Source organism: Ceratotherium simum, chromosome 32, assembly GCF_057802395.1.
Source record: "Ceratotherium simum simum isolate JZ-2026a chromosome 32, ASM5780239v1, whole genome shotgun sequence".
NCBI classification, from domain to species: Eukaryota; Metazoa; Chordata; class Mammalia; order Perissodactyla; family Rhinocerotidae; genus Ceratotherium; species Ceratotherium simum.
The window spans coordinates 12,391,347-12,410,357 of record NC_141931.1 but is presented as its reverse complement, the minus strand read 5'-3'; positions in this window follow the sequence as shown (position 1 = coordinate 12,410,357).

Here is a 19,011-nt window from a genome sequence, read left to right as displayed (position 1 = left end):
AAGTGATATTAGATGGAAACTTAAATCTACACAACTGAATAAAGAGTGCTGGTAAAGGTAAATATGTAGATAAATATAAAATACTTATTTCTCATTTAAAAATATCTTTAAAAGACAATGGACTGCTTAAGTAAAAAAATTATGCTTTGTGTATTTATAAAATTTATAGAAGTAAAATGAATGGTAATAGCACAAAGCATGGAAGATGGAGAATTAGTGTATGCTGTTGTAAGGTTTATTATATTATACATGCACTGGTACAATATTATTTGATGGTAGGATGTGATAAGTAAAGATGAATATTGAAAACTCTGGGACAACCCCCAGTCCTCTCAAAAAACAAAAAAGAAGCCAAAGAAATATAGCTCTAATGAAAAGCCAAAAGAAAAGATACAATGGAATACTAAAAAATACTCAATCCAAAAGAAGTAAGAAAAAAAGAACATAAGAGACAAATAGAAACCAAAGAGCAAGACAGCAGATTTAAATCCAACTAGATCAGAAATTACATTAATTGTAAATGGTCTAAACACTCCAATTAAAAGACAGACTATCAGGATAAAAAGACAAAAAATAACTGCATGCTTACTAAAAGAGATACAGTTTAAATATAAAGACAATGAAATGTTGAATGTTAATGGATAGAAAAATATAGACAGAAATCATAAGAAAAGAACACTGGCATGGTTATATTGATATTATCTTCTGGCTTGCATGGTTTCAGATGAGAAGTCTTGTCTCTTTTTTATATTTTTTTCTTTGTATATAATATGCCTTTTTTTCCTGCTTTTAGAACTTGCCCTTTATCATAGGGTTTGACAATTTGATTTTGATGTGTCTTGATGTATTTTTCTTTTTTATCTTGATTGTGATTTGTTAAGATTCTTGGATCTGTGGATTTATATATGCCATAAAATTTGAAAAATTGTTGGCCATTATTTATTCAAATATTTTTCTGTTCTCCCTATCCTTCTAGGACTCCAATTACACATATATAATTACGTCTTATAGATAATTAAGGCTCTTTCATTATTTTTCCAGCCATTTTTCTCTCCATGTTTTATATTAGAGAGTTTCCATTTGCTATGTCTTCAAGTTCACTGATCTTTTCTTCTGCAGAATCTAATCAGCTGTTAATTCCATCTGGTAAACATTTTTTTTTCAGATTTTGTATTTTTCAGTGCTAGAAGTTACTTTTATTTAGTTTTGTTTTTCTCCTCATTATGTGCATGTATTACTTTTATTCCTTGGCATATTTTTAATAGCAATTTGATAGTCCTTTTCTATAACTTCATTATCAGTATCATTCTGGGTCTATTTTTATTAAATGATTTTTTTTCTTCTGGATATGAGTCACAGTGTTCTGCTTTTTTGCATATCTAGTAATTTTTTATGGGATGCTGGATGTTATGAATATTATATTGTTGAATGTCTGAATTTTTAAAAATACTTCTTTTAAAGAGTGTTGAATCTTGTTATGACTGGATCACCTTGATCTTTTTGATGCTTATTTATAAGCTTTGTTAAGGTGGGTCTACCATAGCCTTTATTCTAGGTTACTTTAGCACTATTACTGAGTTGTAACCCTTCTGTGGCCTCCACTGAATGCTCCAGGTTTTCAATATTGTCTCTCCATTCTAGCTAGTTGAAAAATCAAACATCTCCCAGCCCTATGTGAGCTCTGGGAATTTTTCAGCTTACAGCTCCTTTGCACGGCCTCATGGAGTTCTGCATTGCACACATGCAGTTTAGTATTCAACCCAAAACCCAACAGACCCTTGTGCAGATTTGCAGGCCTCTGGAGCTCTAGCTCTGCACAGTTCTCTTTTTTTCACAGCATTCTACTTTGCAAATTCCATTCACCTTGGCATTCCTAAACTCCAATCTCTGTCTCTTGAGCTCAGTGAGACTCCTGTGGTCTGCTTGGTTTTCCCTCTCTGTGCTACAATCCGGAATGTGCCTCTAGGCAGAAACCAATGGTGGTCATCAGTTTTAACTTATTGTTTTCATTTCTCTCAAGTATCACAGTTTTCACTGTTTACAATGTCTAAAAATTGTTGTCTCATATATTTTGTCCAATTTTCTAGTTGTTTATGGCTAGTTCAGTACCAGTCTTTCCGTCATGGCTGAAAGAAGAAATCTTCTACATTTTCCCTTGGTTGTATCATTGGGCCAATGAATCACATGAAAAATGATTTACCTCTGGACTTTTTAGATACATTAGCCAATAAATTTCCTTTTTATTTTAAGACAGTATGAGTTGTATTTTTCTGCTGCCTACAACCAAAATTTGTATCCTAAGTGATATACTGTATACAGACTTGGATTCACAGCCCAAAATTGAAATATTTATTGAATATTCTATTATTTCTCCTACATTTGTTCCCAAGTTGATCTTGATCTTTAGCAATGCAAGCATTGTTCTAACTCAGTTCAGTTGCCTTCTATATACATTTATTGAGTACCTAAATATAATTCAGATGCTATGCTAGACACTAAGAGCATAAAGATAAAGTTTCTGCTCTCAAGAAGATAAGTCTACTAAGGGAAATTTACATATAAGCAAATAAGGGCAATACAGTTTGTTGTGGATTGAATTGTGTCCCCCAAAAAGATATGTAGAAGTCCCAACCTCCAATATCTGTGAATGTGATTTTATTTGGAAATAGGGTCTTGCAGAAGTAATCAGGTTAAGATGAGGTCATGCTGCATTAGGGTGGGCTCCAATCTAATGACTATTGACTACAAAAATGAGGAATTTTGGACACAGACACACAGAGAGGAGAATGCCATGTGAAGATAGAAACACAGAAACACACAGAGGAGAAGGCCATGTGAAGACAGAGGCAGAGATTGGAGTGATGCATCTATAAGCCAAGAAATGCCAAGGATTGCCGGCAACCACCAGAAGCTAGGAAAAGGCAAAGAAGAGATGCTCCACTAGAGCCTTCAGAGAGAGAGCATGGCCCTGCCTACACCTTGATTTTGGACTTCTAGTCTCCAGAACTGTGAAAGAACAACTTTCTATTGTTTTAAGCCACCCCATTTGCTGTACTTCGCTACGGTAGCCCTAGGAAACTAACACACAGTTTTATACATACAATAGTGGAAGTACATGGTGAAGAAATAGCACAGAGGAAGGAATAAAGCTTCCCCAGAGCTCATATGTACTGTGATGCATATTACTAGGTGCTGATCCAGGTACTGTACATCAGTCAGGAGAAACCAGAAAGGGAGGGAGAGCAGAAAAATATTTGAAGAAATAAGGGCCAAAAATTTTTCAAAATTGATGAAAACTATGAACCCACATATACAAGATTCTCAAGTCTCAGTAGCTGAAAACAACAAAGATTTTTCCTGCACACAAAGTTCTGCGTGTCTCTGGGGGACTCTGCAGGGCACCTGCTGTCCAGGTGATGGCTCAGCAGGATCTGTCTCAGATTTTGAGCCAACATCACACCATTCTTGGGATGGCCTCTAGTCAGTGATGAGCAAGGCAATGGATCAAGGGTCTAGTTATTTTCACCCAATGCAGCAATCCTCTGAAGAGCAGTCTTTGCTCCCGAGTCCTGTCTTTCGGTGACAGAGACTCTGCTCTGCCTGCACTGTGCTCTGACAGCTCCCTCTGCCCAATCCTACTTCCTTCCCTTTTCCTTTATAACCTTTACTCCACGATAAAACGTTTACCCCTCAACTCTGTCACCACAACTGCTTCCTGGAGAATCCAACCTATGACCCTCCCCTTCACCGTCTACCCTACCATCATGGGAGGAATTTGGAAATCAAAGTAAAACAAATTGAGAAAGGTAATATTCCCTGTTTGCTTCACAAAGAGATATTTCCTGCTAAATTAAGAGTACATTTTAACAAAAATAGAGCCAGGGAGAAGGCAAATGTTCTTTTAGCATAGTAGGAGGTACTATTTTGTAAGACATCTGGCCTAAGTCATAGTAACAGAAAGGATAGGCTGTCTGTGGTCTCAGAAGAATACCAACTCCTGGTTGAGTCAGGGAAGCCAGCTGCAATCTATCACTGGGAGAAGAGGGAGGCCAAACTATCTTTCTCAACACCCAATGAGCCAGATCCTCTTTTCCTTCTCTCCGAGCCAGGCCACAGCTGGGCAGAGGAAAACCCACCCACACCCAAATGAGGTCTGGGTCGGCAGATTTTGCAAGCCCAAAAAAAGCTGAGGGTGAGGCTCTTCATCTCATGGGATTACCAACATGCCCCCGAACTGGGGCTGTAGAGGGATCTTAGCCAGCAACGTCCCAACCAACAGTGTGCTGATGCTGTGCTGCTTGAGGGTTCTCACTGGAACACTCGAGTAACAACTTTTTTATTTTTTACTTTTGCACAGACTGCTTTTACCTCCATCCCAGTTCAGTGTGGTTTAATCTGAGAGAAAAGTCACAGCAATGTTTAGGAAAGGGCCACTCCTGTTCCTGAGCCCCTGGTAGGTCACTGTCTGAGCTTTTGTACTGTCAGGAAGGACAGCTTGCCAACTTTGATTTCTCTTGATGATTCCTTCCCACAGAAGATTGCAAGGGACATCTCTGGTGGGCTGAGAAAGGGTCTCCATCTTACTGGTGATATAGACATCTGTCTGTGTATAGAATTTCTTTTCTGCAAACTGGTCTCTTTTACTATCGAACCTCAAGTAGTTGGCTTATTTTTAAAGCTGTTTCCCCAAATCTACAGGATAAAACTCAAAATGCTTTGCATAAGCTCCTTGGGCATAAGGTCTCTTCCCACAAGATAAAGAACCTCATCCCCAGCTTTGTCTCCTCTCCCTTCTCACAGGCTCTGTCAGCTCACGTCCCCATAACTTTCTTGCAGCCTGCAAAATGTATTTTGTTAATACTGTTTCCTCTATCTGAAGTGAGATCCACCCATTGTCTATCTGGCTAAATGTAATCATTTCTTGAAATTCAGCTTGTATCGCCCACTCCTCGGAACCATCGCGAACTTTTCTTCCTTCTCTCCTGAACCTGGTGGTGTCCTGTCTTATTGCTCTCCTCTGATCCTTTTTATGTCTATTCATCGGGATGGAGAACTAGTGAGTTATTGATAGAGTTTCTATAAAAGACTACAATCTTGTGGCCATTAATTATCTTTCTTATAAATATAGTATATCTATTTCTAACCCTGTTCATATCATTCGTATGAAGTAGAAAACATCTGTGAAACAACAATAGTTTTTAAATAAAATACCTTACTAAAATAAAACACTAGTATAAATATCCTAACTGCTGTATTCTTTAATATATATTCCTGAGAAGGGGGAGCTTATATTTAGTTCATGAAATATATGGATGGACCAAAATCTAAGTAGAGGAGTGAGATAAAACTTGAAGTAATTGAATGTAATTTTTCAATAGAGTCTTCTTGGTATTATCAAAATTTTGCTTCTGAAACTATTAGTCTAGCTAAGGACTAACTTTCTAGTTCCAGAGATGAGTATGGGTAAAACACAGTAAGTTTTGTTGCTCCCTCATATCCCCTGAGACACAGGGGGCACAAACAAGAAATGTCTTTGGTGACATAGGGAGTTCAGCGTTAGTGTTTCTTACTATTTTGCATAGGGTAAGTGCCCACTCTTAGCAGAGAGGTGGGCATAGATTTGTTTCTGAAATGCATAGATTTCTAAGGAACCAGATTCTTCCTCCACTGGTGGGTGTTCTCAGGGGCAGTGGAATGAGCTAGCTGTGTGTCCCATCGCCTCAGACTGTCCCTATAGGTGAGGACCATGCCCTCTTATTTATAGAGCCAACTGGATACATCCATGGTTTTGTCAAGCCTGACAGGGCATTCTGGGTATGGGCTGCTCAGGTACAAGTTACCCATTACTCTTTTTGCTTTAATTTTCCATTTATAAATTTTCTTATTTACCTTTAAATGCATAACATAACCGTGTCACACAAAAGCTGTCAAATGTTATACCACTAAGAATAAGTTTCCCTCCTACCCTTGCTCTCTAACCGTCCAGTTCTCCCCCTAGATGCCACAATTGTCATAAATTGCTTGTGTGTCTTCCAGAATTTTTTCTCCACAAATAGTAGCATAATTTTCACACTGGTATGCACCCTACTTTTTCACTTAATATCTTTTAGAGATTATTCCAAATCAATACATACATGTCACTCTCTTTTTTAACAACTATGTATTATTCCATTGGTCAGTAAGGCATCATTTATTTAGTCAATCTCCTCTTAAGGGATATTTATGTTGATTTCATTCTCTTGCAATTGCAAGTAATGCTAGAATAGAGATTCCCTTTTTTTTTTTTTAGCTTTATTGAGGTATAATTGCCAAATAAAATTGTAATATATTAAAAGTGTACAATGTGATGATTTGATATACATATACATTGTGAAAGGATTCCCCCATTGAGTTAATTAACACACCCATCACCTCATGTCTTTACCTTTTTGAATGTGTGTGAGAGTACTTAAGTTCTACTCTCTTAGCAAATTTCAATTGTACAATACAGTGTTGTCGACTATGGTCACCATGTTATACGTTAGATCCTCAGAAGTTATTCATCTCACAACTGAAAGTTTGTACTCTTTTACCAACCCCTCCCTGTTTCCCCACCCCCCCAGCCCCTGGCAACCACTTTTCTACTCTTTGTTTCTATGAGTTTGACTTTTGTTTTCTTTTAAGATTCCACATATAAGTGATACCATACAGTATTTGTCTTTCTCTATCTGGCTTATTTCACCTAGCATTATGCCCTCAAGGTCCATTCATGTTGTCCCAAATGATAGGACTTCCTTCTTCTCTTTAAGGCTGAATAATATTCCATTGTGTATATATATAGCACATTTTGTTGATCCATTCATCCATTAATGGTCACTTAGGTTGTTTCCATACCTTGACTATTGTGAATAATGCTGCTACGAACATGAGAGTACACGTGTCTCTTTGAGATAATGATTTCATTCCCTTCAGATATATTCCCACAAGTGAGATTGCTGGATCATATGGTTGTTCTATTTTTAATTTTTTGAGGACCCTCCGTACTGTTTTCCATAGGGGCTACACCAATTTACGTACCCACCAACAGAGCACAAGTGTTACTACTTCTCCACATCCTCGCCAACACTTATCATCTCTTGTTTTATTGATAATAGACATCCTAACAGGTGTGAGGTGATAGCTCATTGTGATTTAGATTTGTATTTCCCTGATTTTTAGTGATGTTAGCACCTCCTCACGTACCTGTTGGCTATTTGTATATCTTCTTTGGAAAAAATGTTTATTCAGGTATTTTGCCCATTTTTTAAATTGGGTTATTTGGGTTTTTTGCTATTGAGTTGTATGAATTCCTTGAATATTTTGAATATTAATCCCTTAATGGACATGGGGTTTGCCAATATTTTCTCCCATTCCATAAGTTGCCTTTTCATTTTGTTGATGATTTCCTTTGCTATGCAGAAGTTTTTTAGTTTGATGTAGTTCCACTTGTTTATTTTTGCTTTTGTTGCTTTTGCTTTTGGTGTCAAATCCAAAACATCATTGCCAAGACCAATGTCAAGGAGCTTTCCTCCTATGTTTTCTTCTAAGAGTTTTACAGTTTCAGGTCGTATGTTCAAGTCTTTAATCCATTTTGAGTTGATTTTTCTTCAGTCTTGAAGAGACTCTCCTTTCCCCATTGAGGAACGGTTTCAAATTGGAGGAGACAAAAAAGATTAGGTAACTAAATACAATATGGGATCCTGGACCAGAAAAAGGAGATTAGTAAGAAAACTACTAAAATTCAAATAAAGTCTGGAGAGTAGTTAATAGCATTGTATCAATGTTAATTGCCTGTTTCAATAATCTTATTATATATATATAATACATATATAAGAGGTTAATATAAAGGAAGCTGGGTCAAGGGTATTTGGGAACTCTCTGAATTGCTTTTGTCACTTTTGGGTAATCTAAAATTACTTTAAAACTAAAAGTTCAGAAAGACAAAGATTATCAGACTGCATAAAAACAAAACAAAGAAAACTCAACTCTATGCTCTTTAAAAGAATCACACTGAAAATATAAGGGCACTAAAAGTAAAAAGATTAAATAAAAGGTTGAAAATAAGATATATCATGTAATCATCAATCAAAAGAAACTAAATTATTTATTAATAAAAGAAGTGTTATTAGATATAAGGAGGGATATTTCATAACAGTAAAGTGATCAATTCAATGGGAAGACATAAAAATCTGAAATTTGCATGTATCTAATACCATAGTTTGAAAATGTATAAGATAAAATTTGAAAGTACTAATATAAGAAATGAACAAATCCACATTGTAGTTGGAGATTTCACAGATCTTTCTCAGCCACTGATGGGGAAAGTAGTTAAAACATCCGTAAGGATAAAAGATGTGAATTGTGCAATTAACCATTTTTTCCTAGTTGATATATATAGAATAATGCACCCAACAGCTGCAGAATACATTCATTTTAAGTGTACATGGACATTTACCAAAATAGAACATAACCTAGTCATAAAGTGAGTCTTGTCAAATTTCAAAAGACTGAAATTATAAAGAGTATGATCTTTGACCAAAGTGAAAATAAACTAGAAATCAACAATAATAATATACCTAAAAATGTTTGAAATGTTTGGAAACTAAGCAAGACCCTCTTAAGCAACCCACAGGTTAAAGAAGAAATCACAATAAAAATTGGAAAATATTTTAAATTGACTGACAATGAAAATAGGATATATCAAAATTTGTAGGGTACAGTTAAAGCAGTGTGCTCATTGCATATATTACAAATGTTTATTCACAAGGGGCTCAAACTAGAAACAACCAAAATATTTATCAACCATAGCAAGAATACATAAAATGGGATAATCATATCAATGAAACAGATTGAACTACTGCTATAACAACAACAGGGATGAATCTCACAGACATAATGTTGAGTGAAAGAAGTCATACATAAAACAGTACGTAGTGTATGATTCCATTTATATGAAGTTCAAAAACAGGCAAAATTATTCATGATGTCATAAATAAAAATAAGGGTTATCTTTGGGATGTGTTGACTGGGAAGGATACAAGGGAGTCTTCTGCAGTGCTGGAAATGTTTTATATCTTGAACTGGGTGGTTGTTCCACAGGCAGATAGATGTAAAAATTCATCGTTACATTTTACTGTATGTAATTTGTACTTCAATAAATAAGTAAAAAAGAAAATTATTTCATAGGGTTAATCTCCCTTCATTATTCTCCTCTTCAGAAATGTCCTGGCTATCCTTGCTTCTTTATTTTGCCATAGGTAGAAATTTAGAATCATTGTGGTGGGTGTGGAGATGTACTGCTCAGATCTCCTTTCAAGAGAACCTTCGGTGAGAAGGTAAGTGGCTGCTGCCGCTTTCCTATTCTCCTTGGCCGCTGTAGACCTGTGACCAGGCATGATGGGGATACTGATCCAGGCCATCACTGTCCATTAGGGGGCTCTTCTAATGGGCAGTCTTTGCTCTGGGGATCCTCATCAGCCCGCTGGAGACTTTCTCGGAACTCGTTGCATTCTGAGGCTCTTCCTACTCAATTTTCCCCTTCCCTCTCTCCACAGGTTCAGTCCTGAGGTCTGAGGGGTCTGTCCATCTACTCCAGTTTCCTGTCTGCTTTATGGTTCACAGGTGTTTCCCCAATAAATCTCTTGCACGTCTAATTCTGTTTTGACATCAACAAGATGGGAAGCCTAGAATTTCTAGTCTTTTCTCCTATATGAACAATACAGCCACTTCTTTTCTGGTGTTTGCAGCTTCCTGTGACACTGACAGAGAGCAGAGCCTGGGCCTTCGTTGTTCTGCAATCCACAGCCATCTCACCTTCCACCAGTCTGAAGGAGACTCCTCGTCTGGGAGAAGGCCCTACCCACCTTGTATTTTTCAGAGATCCTCTGCTTTTTTCCTTAAAACCCAATCTGCCCGTTTATTGTTTTCACAGTGGACTTTGAAGTACCATTAAGCCTTGACCCTGAATCACTAGTGATCAAAAAAATGAATTCCCCATTCTCCAAGGATAGGGAGATGTTAACGTTCATACTTTCTGAGGTGAAGGGCCTTCCATCCCATCTATTTTTGCATTCCTTCCTTCTAAGGTAGTTAAAGGGAGAGTAAATATGATGATAATCTCCTTTTAATAAATATTTGTGTTTCTACAAAGAAAATTCATTTCCCATCTAGTGGCTTGCTACCCCCTAGCATTGGGACCTAGGTCTCTGCCTGAATTGCGGTCTGAAGAACAGTAAACTCTCTCACATAAAACAACATCTTTCTGAAATGTGATATTTTCTAGGGATACCCAGGGATTAAGTTTAATGAGGTTTTAAAATAGACATAAGTAATAAATTTAATATCTGCTTTGTATCTACCAAAACAACTAATGATTAGTTCCCTCCTTAAAAAATGGTGGATTCGATTTATTAAATAAGTGAAACTAACCCTTGCAAAAAAGAAATGCACCTGCAGTCTTCTTTGAAATAATAATGAAAACAGAAACAAAGACAGCATTCAAAATAAAACTAGCAGAAATGAGTTAATGGAACTCTCCAAATGAAAGATTCAGGCCCCCAACAAAGAGAACCACTGATTTTATGATTTATATGAATAGAGATGTTTATGGATAAAAAGAGAAAAGGATTTCCAAAAAATTATGATGGCTTTTTCTCTCTGTGGTGTTATTTCTTTTTTGAGGATCCAGTCATGTCAGACTGAACAAAGGCACCAGTAACCCAGTTCTCTTGAATTACATACCAATAAACTGGGGAAATTAATAGGACAAATGAAATTCTTACACAAAATATTTTTAATTTCTGTATTTTCAGCACTATTCTCACGATCATTTGCAACTTGAATTCTGGTTCTATACTGAATCGTTTTGTTTATATGAAAGTTCTTTACACATTCTACTGATATATTCTTTATTTCGAGAGGGTCAACAACTTTATTTTCAGCTTTTATTCCTACTATACTGACTGTATTTGTTATTTTATATACATATAGAATCTTCAAATTTCAGTTCTTTTTAATCTCAAGACATGGAAATCACTATAAATTCTAGGTTATAAATATTATTTTAAGGAATTTTGGAATCTCTACTAATGTTGCTGGTACCACACGACAGTGTTCTATATAGCAGTTTTGACCATCAAGTAATTTTCTCAACAGTCATCAAATGGGCAAATCCACATTCAGGCTTAAATATGTATCTAAATGTTTGCATCAGTTGCATACCCCCTAAAACACGATCTGCTATTGTCCACTCTGGAGAATCAGTTAAAATAAAAAATTTTGTAGTTAAAGAATAGAAATTGCAAATATTTCTCATCACAAAGACTGCAATATTCTTCAGCAACATTCTTTTGAATAAGTATAAAGCATACCAACCTAGTATTTGAATTAATTTCTGAGTGCTACAATTGGTAATGCAAAGCTTAAAATGACAGTTTTGACTTGGATTGTATTCATTAAGATGCTCAAAAATGTAATGAACCTAATCCAAAATTGCAAGGTCCACATGAAATATAATAATGTGTAAGGTTAACGTTAATGGATTCAAAGAAAAAAATCACTGGTGTTTAATTACTCATAGAATTTGAATGCTAAATAGTAAGACCAGTAGAGTAACATTGTTTATGCTTACTTTTTCAAGTATGAGGACCAAATAGTATGCTGTGACTGCAATGAAAACAAATTGCTTAACAAGTGGAATATATGTAGAATTACATTTTCTGCAGAGTTGAGAATGTGTTTATAAGACATAGAGAGTAAAATTGAAGCAAAGAACCCTATTTTGAATAGAAGAAAACAAAATCTCTTTATTTTGATATTTTTTTCTTTTTGGACTTTTTCCTTATTTCAATATCTCAGCATCATGGTAAAAAAATTAAATTACATTAATGCGATAGAGAAAATCATTTGTATTTAAGAATTTGTTTTGTCACTTAATCTTTGTGAGAATTTGGTCTCAGTCTTCCATTAAATAAAGATTTCACAATATTTTATCCCTCTTTAATTTTTTGATTTTTACAGAGGAGCCATATTTAAAATAAGCTCTACACCCCTGAAATCAACTGTTCAAGGAATTATTAATTATTATTAATATAATAATTATTATTCAAAATGCCCTGAAGTTTGAGGTTTAGTCAAAATCAAAGACACACTTTAGGTGACTCTGACATCTTATGAGTTATAAGTTTCATATATGTATATATGTAACTGTATATAATGTATATTGTTTCACTTATTAATATCATAGATTATATTCTACTTGGAACTAAAAATTATTTCCTTAAATATTTAATAGTTAAGACTCTTCACTGGTAGATATATCTATCCGTTATAATTTTTGAAAATACAAACATTGAAGATCTTTCCCCTCTACTTATTTCAAAAGATACCACACTTGATTATTACACATCTTCTTTTGCTTATTTTTTCTATCCTACAAGCACTTGGCTCAAACTTTAGTTAATTTTAAGTAAGTATTTCCACTTGTTTTTTAAACTTGTTTTACTTGGCATTTCTTGAAATAAGTGATGGAAAATGTAACAATTCTGAATTGAAAGACTGATAATTCTGCCCCAAATTAAACACGAAACTCCAGTAATTTATGGAAACTAAACTTACTATACTTGAAATGATGCTGCCTTGGAACCAGATCCGTGTAGGTGGCTCAGCCCTTCAAATGAGGGCCTTCCAAATGCAGGCCAAAGACCCTCCACAGGTCAGGATGATAGTCACCACACACTGTTGGAAAGACTTGAGCTCAGACTTCCTTTTCCAGCAGGAATCATGTTTCAGTCATGATCTAGCTAAAGTCTCTGGCCCAGTTTGCTTAAAAAAGCCAAGGAGAGAGCAGAGACAGGATCCTGACCTCAATAGTACTATGTGCTTTTGGATTACCTTACAACTTAACCATAACAAGTGAAGAGAAGAGCTCAGAGAACTAGTCCCTCTCCTACCAACAAACTGGTTTTCTTGGGGAGTCCCATAACCGCATTATATTCAATATACTTTATTCTCATGATTCTGATCTGGGTTGTATTTTAGATCAACTCATTTAGTCTCAGTTCAAGGGATCCTTCCTTAAACAGACACAGTTGTTCAAATTTAAAACAAGCTGAATGCTAGAAGCCAAACTAGGGCATTCTCTTCATGTCAAGTGGTTGCTCTGACAGCCCTTTCTACTGTTTATCCACCAGCATGGGTTACACAGCCTATGTAGAGGGAATGGCTAGCAGCCAGAGGTGGAAGAAGTCATCCTGGGGCATCCTTTACAGAATGAGATATTATCTCAAAGAGACATGTTGTCTCAGACAACTGTTATCACTTTTGCTTTAAGTGAAATGTACCCAATTTTCTCTTAAACCTCACAACCTGTAATCTAGCAAACCAGCAGAAATCTCCATAGTGCAAGTTACAGAAACTGAGTTCAGAGTCAAAAGAATGTAAAAACCAGACTAGGAAATAAATGATTGCTCCTTAGGGACCCAGTCCACTAAGTTAAGCTGATTTTAAAGGCCTGGAGTCAAGTACACAGGGAACATTGTTTACTTTGAAACTCTATCTTTCAGGCTTTTAAATGATCTTGTTTATAGTGTGGCTGCCTGTTGTGTGAGGGGATCTTATTTTTTCACAGTGGGTGCTTAGTAGATTACCCTTGTGAATAGCCAAAAGGGCTCCCCACTGTTTCGTGACTGTTTGCAGAAGAGTGTCAGCCTCTGGGGTCCTTAATTTTTTTCTCCCCTGGTCCAACAAGACAAATGCACTGAAATCGTGCCAAGATTTTGTTTCAACCATAGCATGAGATAAATGGGATTTACAGGCAAAGAACTCCCTTGAACAGCAGCCAAAAAAGCAGATAACTTTTAAATAACACAATGTGGTGGAAGAAACTGCTCTGTGGCAATCCACTGTTGAGAAAAAGAGCAGCTATTTACAGTAATTGTTGGCAAACTATGATGCTTAAGCTCTAGAAAAGGTGGAAGGTTACCATGCTGTTTTTGGGTTTTCTTACATCGCTAACACTGAATTGAATGTCACAAACAGAAGTCTTACGTTTTTATTATATATCTTCAACCAATTTCAATTGATTTATGACAGTCAACCATATGACTAATTCAATTTGAATGGAAATGAATTCAAAGAATACATGAAAAGGAACATATTATGATAAATTACCTAATATTACACAGATGTACCCCCTCACTTTAAGCGAATTTAGATTTATAAAGTAGATAAATAATAGATAATTGCTTTCTTTTACTGAAGGGCTCTTTTCTTTTTCTATATAAAATGATTCATCCTCAGATTTCTCTAAATAGTGAACTCTCAATGTTCTTAAAGTATAATTAGTTTTCAAAAGTTCTTTTCAAAAACATATTTTTGGGAACATATCTACTGAATCAAATGAAGTTTGTTATGCAAAGGCTCTCAAGTTGCTAACATGGGAGATTTGGTAGTATCATGTGGTTTAATTAGCTCCCAGTACCACAGTGCCTGTGGGTGATGCATGAGGGTGACAGTACCCAAGGACAATGATTTTTAACTTACATAATATGAGGTGACAAAATGTCTCCTAGCCACGGAAATAACTACACCGACTGTAACAAAATCCAGGGGACAAAGATGCTGTGTCTGAAGATCAATAAGAATTCAGTGGGGCAGAAAAATCCATCAGATTTCTCCCCTCCCCTAGTTCTAGTTCATATTCAGCCCCAGTGTTCTGATAGCTAAGTTAGTGCTCAAGTACCTTAATATCAGGAAAGGAAGTGCACTGATTTAAGGAAAGTGGGAATAGCTCTTACTATAAATTGTTTAATAGACTCATTTGATGATCTCTGCATGTATGGATAATGTCGAGTTACTGAACCAGGACTATTGGGGACCAAGTCCTGTAGATCTCACAGAACTTCTCGTGGTCAGTAAGACTAGATCAGTGGTTCTCAAATTTGCCCACATTATGACACATGCAGAAAATGATAATATTTATAAGTCCTACTGAGATGAACTGCAGAGGATTTGGAGGAGTCAATATGGGGCTTACATTTTCTTTATATTATATATTTATGATAAAGAAAAAATAAAAATTTGTCAAGATATATTAAATACTGAGCTTATAAAAAAGTTTACAAATAAAACAGCCTCATGTTTTGAAATGGAAAAGTTGTCTGCTTCTGTGAATGTTTCTCTCTCTCTCTCTCTCACACACACACACACACACATCTGATTTATAGCTCAAAATTGCTACATGTAATTCCTGATCAAAACCTTTCATATTCTTCCTAGTGACCTTGGTCAGAAACTATCTTTACACAAGTAGAGGTGGCAAATAGCAAATTATCACTTTTTCTTCAAAGAATGAAAACTGCTTTCTTGCCCTTTATTAGATAATTTGATCTTTGATCTTTTAAAATCTTGTTTCATAGGTTTATCATTTTTTACGTATAAAAACTCTCCTGTCTTTGACAAATGCAACATTGAAATGTTTTGTGATGAGTGGATTTTGAATCCTTTAAAGTGTTTTCATACTAAGTATTCAAAAATTTTAACGAAGTTTTTCTTCCCTCATAAAGATATTGCTCCACTGGTCTTACTAATTCCCTAGTATTCAAATTCTAACACTTACTAAACATCAGCAGTGATTTTTTTTTTCTTTGAATACATTAATGTTGACAGTGCACGTTACTATATTTTGTGTGGTCCTTCCAATCTTGGGTCATGTTCATTAAGAAGCTCAAAATATTGGTTAACATATTTTTTTAAGCCAACAAAACAACCTTCAAATCTGCAAAGTAAGAATCAGTTATACCCAAACTTCTACCCACAATTTCAATTCTTCTTTTAGCTCAGAAACTGTGGAGAAAATTTTCATTGGTCATCTTCTGTGATATGAACTGGCAGAGTATGTTTCTGATCTTAATTCTTCACATAAAACTGTGAACAGGTATGACTACAGTGGCTTGGATTCACCATTTTGGGAATATCACTTAATGTAAAATACAGATCCATGGAAAATCTTTACTCCTACATTCCCCTGTAATTAAAAGAGGGAGTCCTTTCACTGATAGCGTTTTGGGAACACACTATTGATGTAAACCCTTTAATCTTTAACTGATTTTACCTTTAATTGATTAAAGCATTAATACACACATTTAAGCATTGTTCCTGATATATCTTATTTATTTCAACACATTCATTTAGCACTTTAAATACCTTACCTCAAGGAGTTTGCTTTGGTACCTCTTTGCAGAACAAATAATGTTTTTCTGAAGCATTTCTCTTTAGGTAGTCTAACCAGATCTATTACGTGGGCACACTGCATAATGCCTGTAGATTCCTCAATCACTTTTTGATTTAGCTATCTTCTAGATTAGTGTTACCTCTATGGCACCTCACATGTCATAAACGCATCTGCTAATGGTACTATTCAAAAGTGACATCTTTTCTATGTCTTTGCCTTGCTGGTCCCAAACATAGACAATTTTCACGTAGGCTGTTAAATTGGATGATTCTGCAAATACATGTGTGACTTGGCTTTAGCTATGAAATTGAGCTTAATCTCATTCAGGTGTGACTGATTTCGTGAAAGAATTTCATTTTTTAATTTGAGCTTGCGGATGCTTTAAGAAGTTCAGATCCTTTTCTTTTGAAGATATAAGTTTTGTGGAGTGGAGCTGGCCTGATTTGCTAGGGACTGTTGCTTCACTTGATAACTTTTCCATGACCAAAAAATAAGGCTGAGGAGGAAAGAAATTAATGGAGAATATATATGCTGATTTGAGATAGCAAGTTACTTGATATCATGATTCTGCATGAAAGTGACTTAAGCTTCCTGATTCTTGGCTTTCTCAGTTGGCCATTTCTACAGTATTTTTCCCCCCAGCTTTATTGAGATATAATTGACGTATAACATTACGTAAGTTTAAGGTGTACAATGTGATGATTTGATACACGTACATGTTGGAAAATGATAACCACAAGAAGATTAGTTAATGTATCCTTCACCTCACATAATTACCATTTTGTTATTGTTATTGTGAGAATATTAAATCTCTACTCTTACAGCAACTTTCAAACATACAATACAGCATTGTTAACTATAGTCACCATACCATAACTTAGATCCTCACAACTTATTCATCTTATAACTGAAAGTTTGTACCCTTTGACCAACATCTTCTCATTTTCCCTGACCCCTCAGCCCATGGCAACCACCATTCTACTCTGTTTCTATGAGTTCAATGTTTTTAGATTCTATATATAAGTGAGATCATACAGTATTTGTCTTTCTCTGTCTGACTTATTTCACTTAACAGAATGCCCTCAGGGTCCATCTATATTGCTACAAATGGTGGGATTTCCTTCTTCCTCATGGCTGAATAATATTCCATTGTATATAGATACACATTTTACTTACTATTGATGGACACTGAGGTTGTTTCCATGTCTTGGCTATTGTGAATAATGCTCTGCAGTATTGTTTTGAAAGTCATCTCTGAAGGCTCATCCTACAACCTGGTCCTCCAGCCCTCACAACAATGCTACAAGTCTCTAATTCCCTGCTAACTAGAATAGATTTTGAGGTCTGCAATGGAACTTCAAATGATACAGTAATTGGAACCAAAAGTGGTTACTGACCTTAGAAGCTCAAAGATGTAAATGTGGGACTGATTGTTTGACCTCGTCGAATTTGAAAACAGTAAAGATCTGCTTACTTTGAGAGGATGTCTTATTGGGAGTCTCCTGTGGTCTCTTAGAAAGAAGTACCTGTTGGAAACAGTTTTGCTACTGCCATAGCACAGTGTGGTGGACAAAAAGACTACAAGGGATGTGGTGTGGATGAATTACTTATATTTAGTAGTTCTGAGACAAAAAATGACAAGCTTAGAGTTTTAAGATCCCAGTAGAAGCCATGGCTAGAGAAGCAGAGAGTTCCTATGACTGCCAAATGGTGACATCTTATCTTTTGTAACCACAGTCTGAATCTGTAGATTTCTGATTTATAATGTGTGCTGAATTCATAGCTTCACTGGGCTTCTGAAAAGGCCTAGAAGCAATAACCAATCCAGTAGCAATGAGCAACCATAGTGTTTAGATTATGGTTTCTAAATTTCATTTTCTACTATAATGAACCTAGGCAGAAAACATTTCCAAGTTATGTATATGATAAATGACCTGTATCTACAATATATAAAGAACTCTTACAAATCAATAAAAATAAGACAAGCAACCCAGTTAAAAGTAGGAAAAATATTTGATCAAATATTTCACAAAATATAGAAATGCTTAACAAGTACAGAAAATGAACCCATCGTTATTAGTCATGAAAAAATTGCAAATTGAAACCAGAAGGAGATACCACTACATACCCAGTAGAATGGCTAAAATTTAAAAGGCCTGACAATAACAAGTGTTGAGGGGCATATGAAGCAATTGGATTTCTCACTCATTGTTGGTGGGAATGCAAATATAGTATAGTTCTTTTGGAAAACAATTTGGCAAGTTCTTATAACATCACACATACACATGGCATAAGACCCAGAAATTCCACTCTTGGGTATTTTCCCAAGGAGGGAGAAACATATGTTCACATGAAAACCTGTGTATAAATGTTTAGAACAGATTGATTTATAACAGTCCAAAACTGGAAAGAACTCAAATGTCCATTAACCAATGAATGGATGTTGTACATCCATGCCATGCAATACCACTCAGTAATCAAGAGAGACAAGCTACTGATACATACAGCACCATGGACAAAAGCATTATGCTAAATTAAAGAAACCAGACACAAAAGGCAGCATGTTGTATAGTTCCATTTATAAGACATTCTAGAAAATGCAAAATTATATAGAGAGAAAGCAGATCATTTTATCCCAAGAAAGTGGGGTGGAGGAGGAGGTTTGACTTCAAAGAGGCATGAAGGAAATTTGGGATGATGGAAATGTTCCATATTGTGGTAGTAGTTACACAACTGTAAACATTTGTCACAACTCATCCAAC